The sequence below is a fragment of the Rhineura floridana genome, chromosome 12 (genome assembly GCF_030035675.1).
Source record: "Rhineura floridana isolate rRhiFlo1 chromosome 12, rRhiFlo1.hap2, whole genome shotgun sequence".
Taxonomy (NCBI): Eukaryota; Metazoa; Chordata; class Lepidosauria; order Squamata; family Rhineuridae; genus Rhineura; species Rhineura floridana.
The window spans coordinates 12775329-12796950 of NC_084491.1; the positions used below are offsets into that span (position 1 = coordinate 12775329).

The 21622-nt window shown below is 45.0% G+C and overlaps 1 protein-coding gene across 5 annotated transcripts in view; it reads left to right on the forward strand.

Annotated features, from left to right (window-relative positions):
• Window positions 1-21622, forward strand: part of SORBS3 (sorbin and SH3 domain containing 3) — a 131868-nt gene that overhangs the window by 26605 nt on the left and 83641 nt on the right. For 2 of the 5 annotated variants that reach the window (XM_061593339.1, XM_061593344.1), the window contains exon 1: window positions 2890-3548. The exons of 1 other annotated variant lie outside the window; for it this stretch is intronic. The gene's annotated coding sequence lies outside the window, so the exon portion shown is untranslated. Of the gene's footprint in view, window positions 1-2889; window positions 3549-21622 lie in introns of those variants that run through there. 2 more of the 5 variants (XM_061593342.1, XM_061593343.1) reach the window with 2 other exon arrangements.

Genomic DNA, 21622 nt, shown 5'->3' on the forward strand with positions numbered 1-21622 from the left:
CTGTGGGGTTTTGTCTTGGGGAGGAGGGCGCTGCTTCCTGAGTCTCCAGTCACCATTGGCTGTGAGCTACAGCCCATTTCCCTCTTATCTCCTTTGTATTGAAGCATGTAGCATAAATCGGGGGACCTGGCAAGTGGAAGAATGTTCTTTTGGGTCCTTAAAGTATGACACCTAATCCCATTAAGAAACGCTATTGAAATTAAAGACAAAGGAATGAAGTGAAATCAAGCAGGGAAGCATTTAGCCTGGTGTATGGAACAGTTATAAAGCTAGGTTCCCAAACTTGCATGTGACTGGCACCAGTCCTCATGGGTGGAAGAAGATATGACTCCACCTTTTATTCTGTAGGAGTGCCAGCCCAAGACATTTTGCTGCCTGAGGCAAAGAATAAAATGGTGCCCCCCCTCCCCTTGTGTACACACCGGACATTTAAAGCTCATGGCTTCCTCCAAAAGAATTCTGGGAACTGTAGCTCTGTGAGGGATAAACAACAGTTCCCAGCATTCTTTGGGGGAGGTCATGTGCTTTAAATCTATTGTACATATATGCAGCCTTAGGCACTTACTTCAACTGTGCAATGGGAATAGCACCCTCCACAGCACCTGAGGACAGTAGGATTGTTCAGGAGAATGCTGCCCATAACCAGCATCTGCTGCCTTGGGTGGTTGCCTCACCCTGTCTGATGATAGGGCTGGCCCTTCTCTGTGAGGTCATTGGGGAGAACCTCCAATCACATTTTTACCTTGGAATGTTGTCCAGGTCTGACATGTATGCATTTAGATAAGCTATTATCACATTTTCAACTCAAACATGTAATTAAAAGGGGTTAGTGGAGGGGATTTTACTCTTTGTTTGTTTGTTTGTTTGTTTCATTTATGGCATTTATACCCTGTTCTTTAACCAAAAAGACTCTGGTAGCAGCTTACAAAAATCAGTATTAACACGGTCCCTGTCCTCTGGCTTGCAATCTTAGAAGATATGACACACAAGGAAGAAAGAATGGGAGGGAGGAGGGAAGAGCAAGCTCAAGGATAAGTCCTTAAAGTTGCAGTTAAGAGCAGCAACTCCTTGCTGATGTCATTGGCAGTTATTTGTGTCTTGCTCTTGATAAAGCATGGTGTTTCACCTCCGGAAACGCTCTTTCCCCTCCTGCAAGATCTGATCGAGGAGTATATTACTCAGCCCTTCCTGTCAGAAGGAACATGTTATCTTGAGGGATGCCTACAGCATGACAATTCTGTCACTGGGAAATTGAGTAGTTAGTTCATTGGTAGAGCTAGGAATTCTTCAGTGGACAAGCCCATTAATATTGTTATTAATGACTTGGATGATACAAAATTGGGAGGGATAGCTAATACCCTGGAGGACTGAAACAAAATTCAAAGTGATCTTGATAGGCTGGAGCACTGGGTTGAAAACAACAGAATAAAATTTAACAGAGATAAGTGCAAGGTTCTACACCTAGGAAAAAGAAACCAAATGCACAGTTATAAGATGGGGGATGCTTGGCTCAGTAATACTACATGCGAGAAAGATCTTGGACTTGTTGATCGCAAGCTGAATATGAGCCAACTGAGATGTGGCTGCAAAAAAGGCAAATGCTATTTTAGGCTGCATTAACAGACATATAGTTTCCAAATCAAGTGAAGTATTAGTTCCCTTCTATTTGGCACTGGTTAGGCCTCATCTTGAATATTGTGTGCAGTTCTGGACACCGCACTTTAAGAAGGATGCAAACAAACTGGAATGGGTTCAGAGAAGGGCAATGTGGATTATCAGGGGTCTAGAAACAAAGCCCTATCAGGAGAGACTGGAAGAAATGGGCTTGTTTAGCCTTGAGAAAAGAAGGCTGAGGGGAGATATGATAGCACTGTTCAAGTACTTGAAAGGTTTTCACAGAGGAGGGCCAGGATCTGTTCTCGATCATCCCAGAGTGTAGGATATGGAATAATGGACTCAAGTTACAGGAAGCCAGATTTCAACTAAACATCAGGAGAAACTTCCCAGTCATTAGAGCGGTACAACAATGGAATCAATTACCTAGGAAGGTGGTGGATTCTTCAATACTGGGGGTGTTCAAGAGGCAGCTGGACAGCTAGCCAGCTCTTGGGTATGCTTTGAATTGGATTCCTGCATTGAGCAGGGGTTTGGACTTGATGGCCTTAGGCTCCTTCCAACTCTATGATTCTATAACTCTGTGTCTTACCCCCACTCTATTCCCCAGAGTTACTTTCAGCTGCTTTAAGGTAAGAAAATGAGACTGGAAGATCCAGTCATGGATGTCTAGTTTGCCCCTATATAACTGCATCTGCTCATCTTCCATCCTTTGTTACTTTTGCTTTTCACTCTCCCACTTGTTTTCCCCTCTACTCTCTTCTACTATAAATTTAGATGATAAACCTCGCACAACAGGGATTTCATGTGTAGCTTATGTGACTTTATAATGTATACTGATGGCGCTTTATTAAATGATTTTAATTAGAGATAACTTTTACTCTGCAAAAATCTGATTGTGTCAGAAGGCTTGAAGATGAGGGTCTTATAGTTATAGGTTTTATTTCTTTCACTGGAGGGGTTCTCCTAATAGCTTCTTCCAAGAATGCTCCGCTATCAGGAGTTCACTCTTCCTTTTCTTCTTTTTGTATCTGTGTTGAAAGGTCCTAGAGTCAGAGTGTCTGCCTATTCCCCTCTAATTGTGAAAGTAGATTCTATTTTGGGGCATGTAAACAGGCAGTTTTGAAACTTGGGAGATGGTTTGGCTTAAATGCTGATCATGCTAACTGGCAATGTTCTTTGGCCAATCATTTAACCTACTAGTTAATGAGTTGTAAACTATGGATGAGAAGGGAGAACTCAGAGCAGTGTTCCTGTTGGCTGGTGGCACTTAGAACCATTGCCCTTTTGGCTGGAGGGATTCAAGTGGGAGTATATCAGTTTGCAGAAATGCTTTGTGGGTGTTTGATGAAAGGCGCAACATAGTGGCTCTTAGCTTTAGAGTTGCTTCTAGCTGTGCTTGGATTACTTTAAGTAGTGCTAGTGGGTCAGTTTCTCTGAGTCCCTATCTTCAAAAAGGGCAAAAAGGAGGAACCAAGGAACTATAGATCTGTCAGCCTAACATCAATCCAGTGGCATCACTAGCCAGGTACGGGGAGTGCGGACCGCACCAGGGTGACACCATGAGAGGGGGGTGTCACACAGAGTAGGGTTGCCATATTGCCCGGTTAGCCGGGTTTTACCTGGATTCTTTGCATGCCACCTGGCACCCGTTTAGCCCGTTAGCTGGCCCGGATTCTCAGCTTTCATTTAAAAAAGAAATTAAGTTTCTAGGTGGTCCGGTTCTCGAGATATACATAAAAACGTCAGCCCCCCCGTTAAATATTTTTTGTTAAACTACTGTATAGCACTTCATAGCTTTATCCCCGCACGTTCAGGATTGCAGCCAATCAGTGAAGCGTTTGGTTGACCTGTGGCAGTGTCTAGTAAACCTCATTGCAAGGCCAGAAAATGGTGGTTTCCCCCCCTATTTATCTGAAAATCTCATAAATTGGGTAAGTATATACATTTCAGTTTTTTCCCCTCTTGTGTGTAGGAGTCAGATCCTGGGCAGTGTTTTGAAAACCTTCCCAATACTTGCTTTTGTGGGGGTAAAAGCATTGCTAATCCCATATGTCCAGAGTAAATCCCATTGAATTCAATAGGATATACTTTTGAGTAGACATGGTTATGAATGTGCTGAAAATCAATGGGACTTTCGAGTGAGTGTAAAAAAGAATTGTGTTTGTTTCTCTTTCTGTCCCTCCCCCCCTCCAGTCCTATTTTAAAGCAAGTAGGCAGGGCTTACTTAGGTATTACAGTTTTTATTCTTTAGGAAACGAATACTGATTTTTTAAAAACTAATACTGATTTTTCTGCAATGACCAACTGGTTTGACAATAAACTATTATATGGGTTGTATGTATTCATACATCTGCAGTGTGTGTGTAGTCTTTCCAACAACCCTGTGAGGTAGGGTTGGAAACCAAGGCAGCTCACAACAAGAAATAAAGCCATTAAAAATCCAATAACCATAAAAACAAGTATAAACAGTTGCAAAACAGTGTAAAGTGGCATGATGCAGAATTTTGGGTTGTGTGAATGAAGTTGCTTATCACTTGAGGTTGCAGTTCTGTCCCTGTTTGAGTAAGTTCCACTGAATACACTGGGACTTGCTTCTGAATAAATAAACCTAGGATTGCACTATAAATATCTTTACAGTTTGTGTAAATAATAAATATATTTGATAGTCGTGTTTATATAAATATTTCTTCATTTATCATATTTTTGGTTTTTGGTTAGGAATCCTGACTGGTTGTGAGATGCTTAGTTTTCTGCCTTACTCATAGGAATCTTGTTGTGGTTGGTATGGTATTACATTTAGGAAAGTGTTACTGCCTTCTGTGGTTTTTTTTCCTATTTGCATTTCACTTATCTTTAACCTCACTCCGTTACAGCCATAGAAGCAACAGCAGCATATGCAAGATAATTAATTCCCATTAGTAATAAGAGCAAGAACTTATAATTATTATTTTAATTGAAACAAGAGGCTTATGAGTACTTTGAAGAGGACTAGATATTTATTTTCTTTCTGAGCCCAGGACTGGGTCTTTCATGATGCCGGGTGGGGGTGGGGGGAGCAGGAGAGTAGTCGATAAGACAGACATCCTGGCATTGGTAATCTAATTAGCAAGGTATGTGTGGGGTTGTTGCACACTTCCAGGCCCAGTTTCATTTTGAATATGGAGGTGGAACCTGTGTAGATGTGGTTGATCAAAGGGAGAAGAAAGTTTGAGTTAAGCAAAGCTCTGCTTTTATAAAACCTAAGAAACATACAGATACTTTGAACGTCTGAGTGCCTGCACCAGTGGAATACTGGAGGAACTTGTAAAACTTGCTGCAACAGTATTTAGAACTGAGCATGTGGCGTGGAAGACTCCTTTTCCTAACATATTGGCTTCTTGTTTTTCTCCACCCACCACATCTCTGAAATATATCGTATATGTAATGGTTAACCGTACTGCTGCCCTGACTTACTTTATGTTTGTTGCTATTTTGTGTTTTTATTATGTTTTTATATTGATTGTGCATTTTTATTGTTTTTATTATATTTGTAAGCTGTCCTGAGCTCTGTTTTTAACAGCAGAAGGGCAGGATATAAATCCTCTTAATCAATTAACATTCCATAGTGTTGGAAACTAGAGTCTAGGCATTTAAGGCTGAAAATGTTAAGTTTTTTTTAAAAAAGGTTTCTCACATCTTTCCCCAGTTTTTGGTGGTAATTCCTAGGCACAAAAACAAAACAAATGGACAATCCAAATATTAATATGCAAATATTTGCATAATATGCAAATTAGCCTGCCCAGATCTGTGGAACTGGAATATGGCAACCCTAACCCAGAGCCGCCCCACCCCTAGGCACCCTAGGTCTGGTACGGGAGGAGGTCCATGGGGGGTGACACCATGAGTTACCGCACCGGGTGACACCAACCCTAGTGACGCCACTGCATCAATCCCTGAAAAAACTCTGGAGCAGGTTATAAAGCAGTCAATCTGTAAGCACCTTGAAAACAATGCAGTGATTACTAGAAGCCAACATGGATTTATAAAGAACAAATCCTGCCAAACTAATCTTATCTTTTTTTTGATCGGGTAATCTCCCTTGTAGACTGTGGGAATGCTGTGGACATAATATATCTCAACTTCAGCAAAGCTTTGATAAAGTGCCGATGATAGCTAATAGCAAACTAGCTAATTGTGGGCTGGATGGAACAACTGTCAGATGGATCCACAGGTGATCCAGAATCGTACTCAAAGAGTACTTATCAATGGTTCCTTCTCAAACTGGGTGGAAGTAACAAGTGGGGTACCACAGGGCTCGGTCCTGGGCCCAGTGCATTTTTATTAACGACTTGGATGAGGAGGTACAAAGCATGCTTATCAAATTTGCAGAAGATACGAAATTGGGGGGCACAGCTAATACTGTGGAAGACAGAAAGAAAATTCAAAGGGACCTTGATAGGCTGGAGCATTGGGCTGAAAGCAACAGAATGAAATTCAACAGGGATGAATGCAAAGTTCTACACCTAGGAAAAAGAAACCAAATGCACAGTTATAAGATGGGGGATACTTGGCTCAGCAATATGACGTGAGAAAGAATTGTCGTTGATCACAAGCTGAATATGAGCCCACAGTGTGATGTGGCTTCAAAAAAGGCAAATGCTATATTAGGCTGCATTAACAGAAGTATAGTTTCCAAATGGCGGGAAGTATTAGTTCTCCTCTATTCCGCACTGGTTAGGCCTCATCTTGAGTACTGCGTCCAGTTCTGGTCTCCGCAGTTCAAGAAGGATGCAGGCAAACTGGTTCAAAGGAGGGCAACAAGGATGATCAGGGGACTGGAAACCAAGCCCTATGAGGAGAGACTGAAAGAACTGGGCATGTTTAGCCTGGAGAAGAGAAGACTGAGGGGAGATATGATAGCACTCTTCAAGTACATGAAAGGTTGCCACACAGAGGAGGGCCAGGATCTCTTCTCGATCGTCCCAGATTGCAGGACACGGAATAATGGGCTCAAGTTGCAAGAAGCCAGATTTCGACTGGACATCAGGAAAAACTTCCTAACTGTTAGAGCCATACAACAATGGAACCAATTACCTAGAGAGGTAGTGGGCTCTCCAACACTGAAAGCATTCAGGAGGCAGCTGGACAGCCATCTGTCGGGAATGCTTTGATTTGGATTCCTGCATTGAGCAGGGGGTTGGACTTGATGGCCTAATAGGCTCCTTCCAACTCTACTATTCTTTGATTCTATGCTTCTGTGAATCCATGCAGCCTAGTCTGTACCCATCATCTCTTTGTCTAGCAGACACTGGCTATGTACACACAACATTTTATTCTAGAATCAACAGAGACTGAATACTTGTTTTTTCTACATAGTCCACTCCACATAGAATCTAGATTTGTTGCATATATTTTGCCCCTGAAAAGTGCTTCTTGAGAAACTGGTTTCATTCGGAAAATAAAAGGTAATTGCAGATGGCGAGAAATTTGATCCAATACACATTTCAAGCCAAATCTATCAAATTTGCACTTTTCGAAACAATATGAGAACTGAAACATAGCCTTCCTTTGAAATTCACACTTACTCGAATTTGACAATGCAGTTTGCCAACCAAACAAATTTTACAAAAAAAATACATAGGGGAAAGTGTGCATAAAAATGAATATCTGAGTGAAAATAACATAAAAATGCATTCTGAGAAATTGCTTGCAAAAATGTCAAAAGATGTCATCAGTCAAAACTGCCTACAAAAATTTGTTTATTAGAAGAAATTCACACCAAAATGCTGGAGAATTTTCATGAGGATTTTTTTTTAATCGCAGAAGAAATGTGGAGATCTGAATTTAATATTGGAAAAATGAGAGACTGAGAGAACCAAAATTATCAAATATTTCCATTCCTATCCCATGGTATGTCCATGTGAAAACAGATGGTAGGTGATCCTGGCAATGGCGGTTTTATCCACACCTGCCCATTGATATTGTGGGTAGTAGGTGGCTGTGTAACCGAGACTGCAACCAGTTCCTTTTTCATTCACCTGGGGCATGTGCAGGGAGGAAAAGGCTTGGATAATCTAATCAAGGAGAGGGTTTTCAAACATGTACCAAGCAACCACATCCACCCTTGTGGACAAGCTAGATTTGAAAGCAGCATGCAATTCCAGACTGAGAAAAACTACATTTATCTGCTACAAGTATACGAAGCCTCCTTCTCAATTTGAAACTGATAAGGGCTTTTCCTCCCTACTTTGAGACCATTTCAGCTCAGAAGCAAGTGTCTTGTGTGTAGCCTGAGCCCTGTGCTAGAGCACATAGGATCGAAACCTTTTTAAAAAGTGTTGAATTTGCAAAATAAAAATACAAAAAGCAATAAAAGGAATATCCATTTTTGTAATTTTGAACAAATATATCAATTGCTTAAGAAACATGAACTGGAATCACAACATGGATATCCCCTCTCCCTGTGGCTTTGACAGCAAGGCTACAGTCCCCATCCATTATATGTGGACTGCATGATGGACTATTGCCTATATCTATAACAGGAGAGCAGACCAGTGGTGGAATGGAGTAGGAGCTGGCAGGGACCCAGTGCCACCACTTATTTCATAGCAGTGATGATGAGCTCTTTATGTATTATTTCTTCAGATTGGTAGGCCACCCTTCATCATACTAACATGATCCCAAGGCCTTTTCCAACAATACATAAAAATACGATAAGCAAAACAAACAAACAAATGTTAAAAACAATCCAATTAATTATACAGTGAAAGAGCAACAGCATGAGGCCAAACTCACTGGTGGTGGCTGCTAATGAACAAAAGCCTGAGAGAAGAAAATTGTTTTTACCTGCTGGCGGAAGCCCATCAGAGTCTCCATCATTTGGGATTCTAGGGAAAGGGAATTTGGGCATTGGGTGAGATCAGAACAGAGAAGGGAATTTCAAAGTTGGCTTGGCTGCAAGTCACTGAAGGGACAATAAGAACCCCCCCCCAAGCAACACCAAAGTCCCAAGGTCCAGGACAGATGATACGGGAGAAGGCACATTGTCTGCAGATAGGTGTGTTGATGATGTAATCACCTGGGGCACTATTAGCTGATCCTCTGCAAGCTAGATACAGCAAGTTTTTTCTCAGAGGAAAAGCCACCAGATAAACTAAGCAGAGAAAGAGGTACTGTTGTGAGCCACCCCAATCTCCAAGCGGTGAGAAATCTCCAGGGGTCTCTGTGCTTACCTAGGGTTTGGTTTCCTTGGAAAGAAGTTCAGCGGAGACTGTGATGTCTTTATGAAATATGATTGATTGATTTACACACATTCCAACCTGAGCTTAAGATGGAGGGGTTCAAACCATCAGCAGTCCTGGAGATCTTGCTTTTCCATCAGGCTTACAGGAGACATCCTAAAGCCATGGTGCAGGGAGCCAGCCTCTCTGCGTGTCTCCAGTCCCCAGCCTTTCCTCAGATGCAACTAAAAACACAAGCCTCTCTTTTCTGGGGTGGGGGGCTCTCCTGAAGAGTTTCAGTAACAATGGAATCTCCTTGGCCCAGTTAATAGGCACTTGATAGACCCATTAGCTCACCTGGCCACTCTTATTAGACTAACAAAAGAGACTCATTTGACCAGCAGAGCAGGTTTCTCTGCTGCAGAGCCCACCTCCAGGTGCAGGGTTCCAAATCAGAGGCTGGGACTCATAGAAATCATCTATCTCAACCCTCAAACCCATAACATTACATTAGCATGCATGGCTAAGGGTCAAACTGCCAAAATCCTTTTATTGTGATGACCAACTAAAATGTCACAAAATAGTAAGTAAGCTTTTGAATCTACCAGAACTCTTTATCAGGCTTAATGATAATGGTGTAAGAAAAAAAGCTGGCTTAGTATTGAAGCCATAATGTCTACATTGGCCAAATGTTTATTTTTGCTGTATAGTCTCGGAAGGGGTATAGCTATGGGGGTTGTCATGAAATCTGCCTGCACTTCAGAATTTACTACTATGCCACTGGAATAGACTTAAGGCTTCTGGGGTCTTTTAAAACTAACTTCAAGGTCTGCCAACCAGAGATAGGTGCAAAATATTGCCTCAGGAGGATGTATGTGCAGTTAGGATTAAAGAATAGAGTGCCTCTGAGCACATGTGTAGCCCAGGAATTTTTCCACAGTAACATACCTGAGCTCATATTCCTTTCACACAAAAATACACTCCTGGTTTTCCCCTAAGCTTTCTTTATTTCAGCAGCTGAATTTAGAAATATTGTTGCTGCTGTTAAAAGTGTTGAGAGTCAGGAACTCTGAAATATCCATTACAAATAACTCAGATCTATTAGTAGATCGCATCTAAGTTATGTCTGCCCCTGATCATCATCATCATCATCATCATCGTCGTCCTCGTCCTCGTCCTCGTCGTCCTCGTCCTCGTCGTCCTCCTCCTCCTCCTCCTCGTCCTCCTCCTCCTCCTCCTCCTCCAGACTTTAAGAGTAACTTCCTTCCCCAAGAAAAGCCAGGAACGGTAGTGTGGAGTGGAGAGTAGATGTGGATCTGTAGCAAAATTGTCACTAACCTGACCAAATTGACAGTGCCCAGCGTTCTTTGAGAGAAGCCACAATAATTAAAATGTTATAAAACTAATAATGAGTTTGTAATGTGGATATATTGCCCCCCTCCAAAGGACATGCCTTCTTGCAGGGCTGTCCGGCCAAGGCTAAAACCTGCTTGTATTGTACTCCTCATCTAGATATACAAGAACTGTTTATAGTTTGATGGAGAAATTTGCTCACATTTCCGTGCTCATCTTTTCCACATTTCCTGTTGGGCTGGACAGGTGATTGTGTAACAATACCCTGGTGGCTCAGATGGTTGTGGGTGGTGCCCAGGGCCTGATGTGAGCTGTTTGTTGAATCTTATACAAGCAGATTCCATGAGAGCATGGCTGAAGTCTGCCAAACATTCCCAGTGGAAGGTAACTTCTGGCCTTGTTTTGGAGGGACAGGGAGGAGGAGGCAGCGGCAGATGCTGTGAAATGATGCACTGAACTTGAGAAGGAAAGGCAGCTTTTGTGCCGCTGCAAGCAACCAAAATGCTCCCTAGCAGCATGCAAAAAGCCGATCTGTGCCGAGGTGTACTTTGTGATGTTGGCATCCCATGAATAGATTTTTAAAAACATGTAATGGTCGGAGCCCTGGCTACCTATAATCTTTGCAATGTTTATATCACAGTTCTGCTTAACTTCAGAATAAGCATCTCAGAAAGATGGCATCTTGAGAGTCTTGCTTTAATTTAAAGGGAAAATACAAAGTTTCTCACCCTTGTGGACAATGCTTAGTGAATTTTCAGATTGCTGATTTGTCGCTAGTTCCCAGAAGATGAGGATTCAGTATGCTGAATTGCTTCTTGCCATTCCTTGCAAGTAGCAGAAGAGAGCCAGTATGGTTGTATTTAATGTTGGACTAGGGCCAGGAAGACCTGGGCTCAAATGCTGACTGAGTCACAAGGTTTTCTGGGTGATTTTAGGCCGGATACTCTCAACTAGGTGGTTGTGAGGATAAAATGAAGGGAAAGGAAGCTTTGATCTCTTAGGAGGAAAGGAGAATATAAGCATAGTCAACAATAAATTATGCAAAATAGTACAAACTCTAGGATACATTCTGCTGCTGGCCTGTTTTTTTTATGCACGCCATTGGTATTACTGTAATGCACTCTATGTGGGGCTGTCCTTCCTCTCTCAACAAGCCTTTTAAGTAGAGACCTTATCTCAGTCTGCATCTGTGTTGGAATTGCTTTTTAAGATGTTTTTAAAATATATTTTTGTTTTAATATGTTTTAGAGTGTTTAAGTGTTTTTGTTTGCCTCCCTGGGCTCCTCCTGAGAGAAAGGGCAGGATATAAATTTAATAAATTTGTATATGTAACAAATGATATAATGTCCCCTCTGTCATCTATATTAATATATTATGAATTTTTAATATATTATAAAATGATGTTATGCTCCCTCTGTAATGTTTTCTAAGCTAAGCACACACTAGATTTTATTTGTTACTTTAATTGCTCTTTTCTGGATCCTTTCCAATTTGTTTACATCTTTTAAAATATACATACATTATAAACGAGGGGTGTGAGGAAGATTTTTCCTGTTGGAACAAGGCTCAGTTAATGAGAGTCTGGGCATGGGCCCCATTTCAACATCGCCATAAGCTGAGGAGACCTTACTAGACTCTGCATTGAACAGATGCTGCCAGACCACCAACTCCCATCACCTCTGACCATTGGCCATGCTGGTTGGGGCTGCTGGGAGTTGTAATTCAAAACATCTGGAGGGCACCAGGTCAAGGAAGGCTGGTCTGCACTGACTGGCAGCAACTCTCAAGAGTCTCAAAACAGGAGTCTTCCTGAGTGAACCTGAGACTGTCACAGAGCCACAGCCCTTCCTCAGCCATTAAGCTGATAGATGCTGACTCCAGGGCCTGCTTTTGACAGGGGTTCCATTGGGAAACTCCAAAGTATGCTTCAGGCCGACCTCTGGACAAGGGTCAGCAGTGCTAGTGACTTCCAATGGGCAGCTGATTTGAGTTCAGCTGATTGGAGGTGACAGCAAACCTCTTTATCAAGGCACAGTTGGGCGCACACATTAAAGACTCCCAATTGTTTATTGGCAGCCACCTCTCTCTACCTGCCCCGCATATTTGATTTATATCCCGCCCTTTCTCCCAGTAGGAGCGTAGGGCCTCAAACAAAAGCACTAAAAACACTTTAAAACATCATAAAAACAGACTTTAAAATATACTAAAACACAACCATTAAAAACATATTAAAACAAAACATCTTTAAAAACATTTTTAAAAAAGCTTTAAAAACATTTTTAAAAAAGAAGGTTTAAAAATATATCAAAAAGCAATTCCAACACAGATGCAGACTGGAATAAAGGCTTGTTGAAAGAGGAAGGTCTTCATTAGGCGCCGAAAAGATAACAGAGATGGTGCCTGTCTAATATTTAAGGGGAAGGAATTCCAAAGGGTTGGTGCCACTACACTAAAGTCAATTTCCTATGCTGTGCGGAATGGACCTCCTGATAAGATGGTATTTGCAGGAGGCCCTCACCTGCAGAGCGCAGTGATCAACTGGGTATATAAGGGGTAAGACGGTTTTTCAGCTATCCTGGTCCCAAGCTGTATAGGGCTCTGTACACCAAAACTAGAACCTTGAACTTAGCCCAGTAGCTAATAGGTAGCCAGTGCAATTTTTTCCGTAACGCAGTGACATGTTGGTAATAACCTGCTCCAGACAAGTCTCGCTGTCGCATTTTGCACCAGATGCAGCTTCCGGACCGACCTCAAGGGTAGCTCCACATGCAGTGCATTACAGTAATACAATCTAGAGGTTACCAGTGCATGAACAACAGTGGTCAGGCTATCACTGTCCAGAAACGGCTGCAGCTGTCTTACCATCTGAAGCTGGTAAAAGGCACTCCTAGCTGGGGAGGTCACCTGGGCCTCTAGTGACAAAGATGGATCCAGGAACACCACCAGACTATGAACCTGCTCTTTCAGAGGGAGTACGACTCCATCCAAAGCTGGCAACTGACCAATTATCTGAACTCGGGTACCACCAACCCACAGTGCCTCTGTCTTGCTAGGTTTCAGATTCAGTTTATTGGCACTCATCCAGCCTCCCACTGAGTCCAGGCAGCAGTCCAGGGCTTGCACGGCCTCTCCCGATTCAGATGTTACAGAGAAACAGACCTGGGTATCATCAGCGTACTGCTGACACCTCACCCCAAATCTCCTGATGACTGCTCCCAAGGGCTTCATATAGATGTTAAACAGCATGGGGGACAAGATGGTACCCTGCAGCACCCCACAGCACCACTGCCAGGGCGCCGAAATATAATCACCCAACGCTATTCTCTGAAAAATGACCCTGGAGATAGGATTGGAACCACTGTAAAACAGTGCCTCCAATACCCATCTCACTAAGTCGGCCCAGAAGGATACCATGGTCAATGGTATCAAAAGCTACCGAGAGATCAAGTAAGGATAACAGGGACGCACTCCCCCTGTCCTTCTCCCGATAAAGTTCATCCATCAGGGTGACGAAGGCCAATTCAGTCCCATAACCAGGCCTGAACCCAGACTGGGATGGGTCAAGATAATCTGTTTCATCCAAGAGTACTTGTAATTTCTGTGCCACAACCCTGTCAATCACCTTCCCTAAAAAGGGGGTATATGCGACTGGGGGGTAGTTGTTGCAAACCATGGGTCCAGGGTGAGCTTTTTCAGGAGTGGTCAGATCACTGCCTCTTTCAGGGCTGCTGGAACCACGCCTTCCCACAATTATGCATTGACCACACCGTGGATCCACTCGGTCAACCCCCCTCGGCAAGCTTTAATAATCCAAGAAGGGCAAGGGTCAAGAGGACATGCTGCTGGCTGTATCGTCGCAAGCACCTTGTCTGTGTCATCAGCCCGATCAACTGAAACCATTCCCAAGAAGTTGCAGCAGACGTTGCACTGGACACCTCACTCGGGACTACAGTAGATGTAGATGAGACATCAAGATTGCTACGGAGGCAAGTAACCTTACCCTCAAAGTGCCTTGAAAACAATTCACAGTGGGCCTCCGAAGGTCTAAAACTCCATTTCCTGGAGTTGATATCAACAGACCCCTGACAATACTGTAAAGTGCCACTGGTTCGCTACTTGAGGATGTGAAGGTGGCAGAGCAGTGGGCTTTCTTTGCCACCCTTACCACCACACAGTAGGCATAGTTATGATGTTGGGCATGTTTATCCTGGAGAAGAGAAGACTGAGGGGAGATAGGATAGCACTCTTCAAGTACATGAAAGGTTGTCACACAGAAGAGGGCTGGGATCTCTTCTCAATCATCCCAGAGTGCAGGACACGGAATAATGGGCTCAGGTTGCAGGAAGCCAGATTCCGACTGAACATTCATACCTAGAGAGGTAGTGGGCTTTCTAACACTGGAGGCATTCAAGAGGCAGCTGGACAGCCATTTGTCGGGAATGCTTTGGTTTGGATTCCTGCATTAAGCAGGGGGTTGGACTTGATGGCCTTATAGGCCCCTTCCAACACTACTATTCTATGATTCTATATGATATTACATAAAATATACATACGCTATGCATATGATATTACATACCCCTCGCTGGATCATCACCTTGCAGTGGTGAGTGGGCTTGCGTGTTCCAATGAACTCTGTGAGCGATGCCATTGGGAGTCATGTACTCCCAGCAGGGTCACCCATGGCAGTAAGGTCAAGGGAGAGGAACCAGACAAAGAACAATCCAAGAAAGTCCTCAAGGGCAGAACAGGCGGAGGATAACAATGTCTATGTTACAACGGCTGTGAAGGCAGATGAAGGCTGCAGCAGATAAAAGCTTCCAATCGTCGTGGTATCCATGCCATTGGATCAAAGCCTTTTTCTGTCAAGATTGTGTGTTGATCGTCATGCACCAATCTCCCCATATAAAACAAATTCACGCACAGGCGTCTTCTAACCAAACCAAACCAAATGTCCCATGGTGATTGGCGAATGGCAACGGGGGCAGGACTGTGAAATCCGGAAGCCCCTAGTCATGGACCGGCACAGGGGCGGTGGATACAGACTCAGTCATCCTGGCTCAAGGACCGAGGCAGTTGAGTAGTTCGGCAGCTGTATCCACGACTGAGCAGTCCTATTCAGGATCCACTCTGCTTACCCCGTATGGGGAGGGGCTAGAAAAGGTGCCCTAAACATAGTCTGCCTCATCTCTCTCCCTGACTGGATCACTGCATCCAGTGGGGTCACCACTTAGCAGTTGCAAAAGACAAATGAACTTTGGAATGAGGAATATAAGAACATTGCTGGACAATACAGATAGTGAACATCCTGAACACAGGACTGCCATCATGGCGAGGGAGTTGAGACGTTTTAATATTGATGTAGCAGCATTCCAAGAAACTTGAAGAGCAGGAGAGGGACAATTGAAGGAAGAAAAAGGAGGTTACACCTTCTTCTGGAAAGGACTGCCTGAACAAGAACGAAGAATACATGGAGTAGGCTTTGAATTAAAAATGATCTTGTGAAGCTCTTGTCAGAAGTTCCTGCTGGCATTAATGAATGACTCTCAACTCCCTGATTGAAACTCGCCAAAAACCAGCAGGCAACTATTCTAAGTGCTTATGCACCAACACTAGATGCTGATGAACATCCTTACGTTCAATGGATGGTAGCAAACTTCTTAAGAGTCTGTTGCACTGCGCTGGGAAGAGCATTACCATGACCTCCTTAATTGTAACTCTATTGTGGCTGATGATGTCTTTCCGCAAATCCCGCAACAACAAATTAGAGATGAGCTTGCAGTATCCCCTAATTTGGATGAAGTCAGTAAAGCCATTAATCAAATGAAGAATAACAAAGCTAGTGGACCTGATGGGATTCCTGCTGAAGTCTTTAAAGAAGGTGGGCCTGAATTTACACAACAACTTCATAAGCTCATTGAATAAATCTGGATGAGGGAGGAGATCCCAGAAGACTTTAGGGATGCCATAATTATCACCCTTTTCAAGAAGGGTGATAGAACAGATTGTGGGAACTACCGAGGCATCTCTCTTCTAGCTACCGCAGGTAAAATCCTTGCAAGGATCCTCGGAAATCGCCTCCTACCTATCTCAGAAGACATTCTCCCTGAATCCCAAAATGGTTTCTGCCCTTCCAAGGGGACAGTAGACATGATCTTCACTGCACGACAGCTTCAAGAAAAATGCAGGGAGAAAAACCGACCTCTGTATATGGCATTTATTGATCTGACTAACGTCTTTGATACTGTAAATCGAACTGCTCTCTGGACCATCCTTCTGAAAATTGGATGCCCTGATAAATTTGTGAATATTTTGCGACTCCTCCATGACAACATGACAGCAACCATTTTGGATAACAATGGCTCTCAAAGTGATCCATTCAAAGTGGGATCAGGCGTCAAACAGGGATGTGTCATTGCTCCAACCTTATTTGCTATTTTCATTGCCATGATTCTACACCTTGTTGAGGGGAAACTTCCCACTGGCGTGGACATATCGAACAGATGGAAAGCTTTTTAATCTCAGTAGGCTGAAAGCAAAAAGTAAGGTAATTACAACCTCTATCATAGAACTTCAATATGCCGATGATAATGTAGTCTCTGCACATTCAGAGGAAAATCTTCAAACTATCCTAAATGTTTTTGCAGAAGCATATGAAAAGCTTGGGCTCTCGCTTAACATCAAAAAAACCAAAGTGCTTCATCAGCAAGTACTGTTGAGCCTCGGCTCTCCCTTCAGGGGCAGGAAGGGGGGGAGGCATGAGTTGCGGGCGCCTCAGCTGTCTGAGGGTGTGGAAGAACCAGCAATTATTGAGTCTGAGCAGGACCTTGGGAGGGGAAGCGAGCTTGAACTTGAGCCAATTCCCACTGATAGGGTGATCTCAGAAGCAGAGAGCGCGCCGCCCCCAGTTGTCGCAGGGGAGCCGTTGGGGGAAGTTCAGGAGACTCTGCCAACTCCTCCCCAACCAAGCAGTTCTCAGGATGCCAACAGCGTGACACAGCCTCCTGACCTCGAGCCTACTCTGGAGCAGGTGTCTTCTGATGAACCGTTGGAGACCCGCCCCCCGTCACCTCACACCCACTGCCGTGAGAAGCAGACAGGGCAGAGACAGGACTAGTGAAGGAGTCAGAGATTATACTCGAAAACGTTCCCTACTTAAGCTGGCAGCGCACAGGGGGGTGTTGCTGAGTCAACTTTCTTCACACGTCATAGAGCATGTGTAGAGTGTAGCTAGGGATTATAGTGAGCCAGTATAGGTGTTTCTTATGAAGCGCAATGCCTTTGATGTATCCATTACTTTAATAAAATGAGATTTAATTGCACCTGTGTCTCAGTCTCTTGGTTCTGGCTCTGGATGGGACAGTTTGACTCAGCCACCATCCCTACTCAAATCTGTTCCCATGACTGACGACATGGACCTGGACGGAGCAAGAGGGGGAATACCCATAACCATGGAAACCTTGTATACCGAGATCCAGAACCTCCGAACAACCACGCAAGCCCTGCAAGCCAAGAACCAGAACCTCAGAGCCGCAATGCAAGCCCTGCAAGCAGATAACCAGAATTTCAGAACCTTGATTGCCAAGTCCAAGCTGTGTTGTCCGGAGCGGCGGCAGCCCTTGTCAAAACTCCGGTGGGACTTCCTGTTTGATATGGGGGTCAGAGTGAACAGTATGCTACGTTTCTAGCTCAATGTGAATTGTACATTCAGGTGCGCCAAGCTGAGTTCCTGACAGTTGCGAAGGTGGCGTTCATCATCAGCTTACTGGAAGGGGAAGCGGCCAAATGGGCCACCCTGTATTTGATTTGCAGCGACCCGGTACTGCGACAGTTTACTGCCTTTAAGAACGGGATGGGGGAGATGTTCCGAGACCCCCAGAGGAAGGAGACGGTGGCTCGCCAGCTCAGAACCCTGCGGCAGGGAAAGCAGTCCATGGGAGTGTACACCAATGTTTTTCGCGTCTTGTCTCAAGAAATGTAGTACAACGATCCCGCCTTGATGTACTACAGAAATGGACTGAGTTCAGAAGTTTTGGATGAACTGGCGCGCTCCACACCCCCAGACTCCCTGAGGAGTCTGATTCAATTGAGTCTGCAGATAGACAGCCGCCTGGAAGGGAGGAAGCTGGAGCGATGGATGGAAACCTCTCAGGGCCAGGTTGCCACACCACCACTTCGTGCGTGCCCTGTACCCAGCTCGAGCGTCCCTACTCTCTCGGGAGAGGAAACCATGCAGACTGGGGGGGCAGACCGCGCTGGACAGAGGAAGAGAGGGAAAGGCACCGGAGGGAAGGTTTGTGTCTATACTGTGGGAAACCCAGTCACATAGCCCGAAACTGTGCAGCCAAAACAGGGAGACCCCAGCTGCTGGAAAACTCCACATCCCAGCTCTTGTAGAGGCTAGAAAGTTGGGGGGTGCCACAGACACTGAGCCTCCGTCACGACCCCTTCTGTCCCAAGGTGCCCTCCTGTTACCCATTCGCATCATGCTGCCTTCGGGCGAGAGTTTCTCAGCCAAGGCTATGATTGACAGCGGAGCATCTTCTCGTTTCATGGACCGAGAGTTGGCACGAGATCACGCTATCCCCACACAAGAACTGAACCAGCTGTTGGCAGTGGAAACTATAGACGGCCAGCCCCTGAAATCAGGGGGAGTAACTCAAGCGACTGAAGTGTTGGAAGTGACAGTCCCTGGACATCGGGAAGAACTGTCATTCTATGTGGCGTCTTTGCCTCGCTTTCCGGTGGTGCTGGGCATGCCGTGTCTGGTCAGGCACAACCCCATGATCTTCTGGGATGCAGCCGTGGTGGTTTTTACTTCCAAGTATTGCCATCAACACTGCCAGCCTGAGGAGAAGCCGGAGGTGATGGCAGAGGTGCCTGCTACCAAGGAAATAACGTTGCCCTCCAAGTATGGGGATTTTTGGGACGTATTTGACAAAAAGGAAGCAGACCAACTCCTTCCTCACTGGCCCTACTCCCTGTCTGAACTAGAGTTGGCAGTACTAAGGGAGTTCCTGGACACCAATCTGAAGAAAGGCTTCATTTGCCCATCACAGTCCCCAGCTGGGGCACCTCTGTTGTTCATAAAGAAAAAAAGGGGGGAGCTCCGTCCATGTAATGATTACCGCGCCCTCAACCAAATCACGATCCCAAATAGTTATCCCCTGCCACTCATCAGGGAGATGTTGGAGCGGCTGCGCTGTGCCAAGATTTACACGAAACTGGACTTGAGGGGGGCTTATAACTTGGTGCGGATTAAGGAAGGGGATGAGTGGAAGACTGCTTTTAAGAGCTGTTATGGTCAGTTTGAGTATTTAGTGATGCCATTTGGATTGTCAGGTGGGCCAGGAGTCTTCCAGAATTTCATGAATGACATCTTCAGGGATTTTGTGGACCACTTTATGATTGTGTATCTGGATGATATCTTGGTGTATTCGGATACCCCCGAAGAACACGACACACATGTGTGCGCAGTGTTGCAGAAGTTATGAGAACACCGCCTTTACACTAAGCTGGAAAAATGTGGATTTGACCTGACCACTTTGGACTTTTTGGGGTATCAGTTCTCACCGGCAGGGGTAGAAATGGATCCAGAAAAAGTCCATTGTGTACTCACATGGCAGCCCCCCAAGACTAAGAAAGACTTGCAGTGCTTCTTGGGGTTCGCCAGTTACTACCATCAGTTCATAGCCAATTACTCCAAACAGACTGTGCCGCTCACGGATTGCCTAAAGGGCCCCGGACCTTTCCATTGGACAGAAGCTGCTCAGGAGGCCTTCGAGAACCTGAAACGAAAGTTTGCTACCAAACCCATCCTGCAACATGCAGACCCTGCGCTTCCTTTCATGGTGGAGACAGATGCATCAGACGTAGCGATCGGAGGCGTCCTTTTGCAACCGTCTCAGAAGGGGGGAGGGCTGAAGCCTTGTGCCTACTTTTCCAGAAAACTAACTGACTCTGAGCAAAATTACACTGTGTGGGAAAAAGAGCTGTTGGCCATCAGAGATGCCTTTGAAGCCTGGAGACACTATTTGGAAGGGGCGCAGCATGAAATTGAGGTGCGTACTGACCATCGTAATCTGGAGAGCCTACACACCGCCCATAAACTCAACCAATGACAAGTGCGATGGGCACAGTTCTTCGCACAGTTCCATTTCAAGATTCGTTATATATCTCAAGCGCAAAATAAGAGGGCTGACGCCCTGTCCAGGAAGCCAGAGTATCTGGGGGACCCCACCCCAAGACCCTTGCAATTCATTATTCCTCCAGAGAAGGGAGTGGTGGGGGCTTGTCAAGAATCATGGGAGGCTGAATTACGTGAGGCACAAAAACAGGACCCCTTCATCCAGGAGCGGCAGGCTGACGCAGATGTGCTGCCTGAAACAGAACTGAAGGACTTTACATGGAAGGATGACATACTGCACCATCAGGAGGCTATTTACGTGCCCCCTGGAGAGCTGCGAGCCAGGGTACTGCGTCAGTGCCATGATTCTCCCACAGCAGGCCACTTCGGAGTCTTTAAGACCCTCCAAGCCATCACCAGGGAGTTCTGGTGACCCAAGGTGAGAAAAGAAGTAGAGCATTACATCTGCTCCTGTCCCACTTGCATGGGAGCCAAACATGCCACAGGGAAGCTGTCGGGGTTGCTGGAACCCCTTCCTACTCCATCTGGACCATGGCGGATGGTAACTATGGACTTTATTACAGACCTCCCACCTTCTCAGGGAAAAACCACAGTTTTGGTAGTAGTTGATGCTTTCTCGAAAATGGCTCATTTCATTCCGTGCACTGGACTTCCAAACGCTCAAGACACTGCCAAGCTATTTGTTCAAAATGTATACCGGCTGCACGGACTGCCAGACAGCTTGGTTTCCGACTGGGGAACACAATTTACTGCGTGCTTTTGGCAAGCATTGTGGAAGTTACTACAAAGTGAATTAAGACTGTCGTCGGCTCATCACCCCCAAACGGATGGGCAAACTGGGAGGGTGAACGCAATTTTAGAACAGTATCTACGTTGTTATGTGGGGTACCAGCAGGACGACTGGATCTCATACCTGCCTTTAGGAGAATTTGCCTATAATAATGCCATGCATTCGCACATGCAGCAGACTCCTTTCTTCGCCAACCTTGGCTATCACCCCCGAGTGTTTCCGGCCCCAAAGGACAATCTCTCTGTCCCAGCCACCAAGGAATTCTTGCAAGAACTCCATGCTATGCAACAGTTACTCCAGGAACAACTGGAACGAGCCAAGGCGGATTACAAATGCGCAGCCGACCAGCACCGGCAAGAAGGAGTCCTCATTCAAGTAGGAGACCAAGTGTGGGTGTCTACACCTTATTTACCTATGCATGGCCGTTGTTGTAAGCTTCAGGATAGTTGGGTAGGGCCTTTTGAGGTGGAGGCGCAGATTAACCCTGTGGCTTACAGACTGAAACTGCCTCCTACTTCC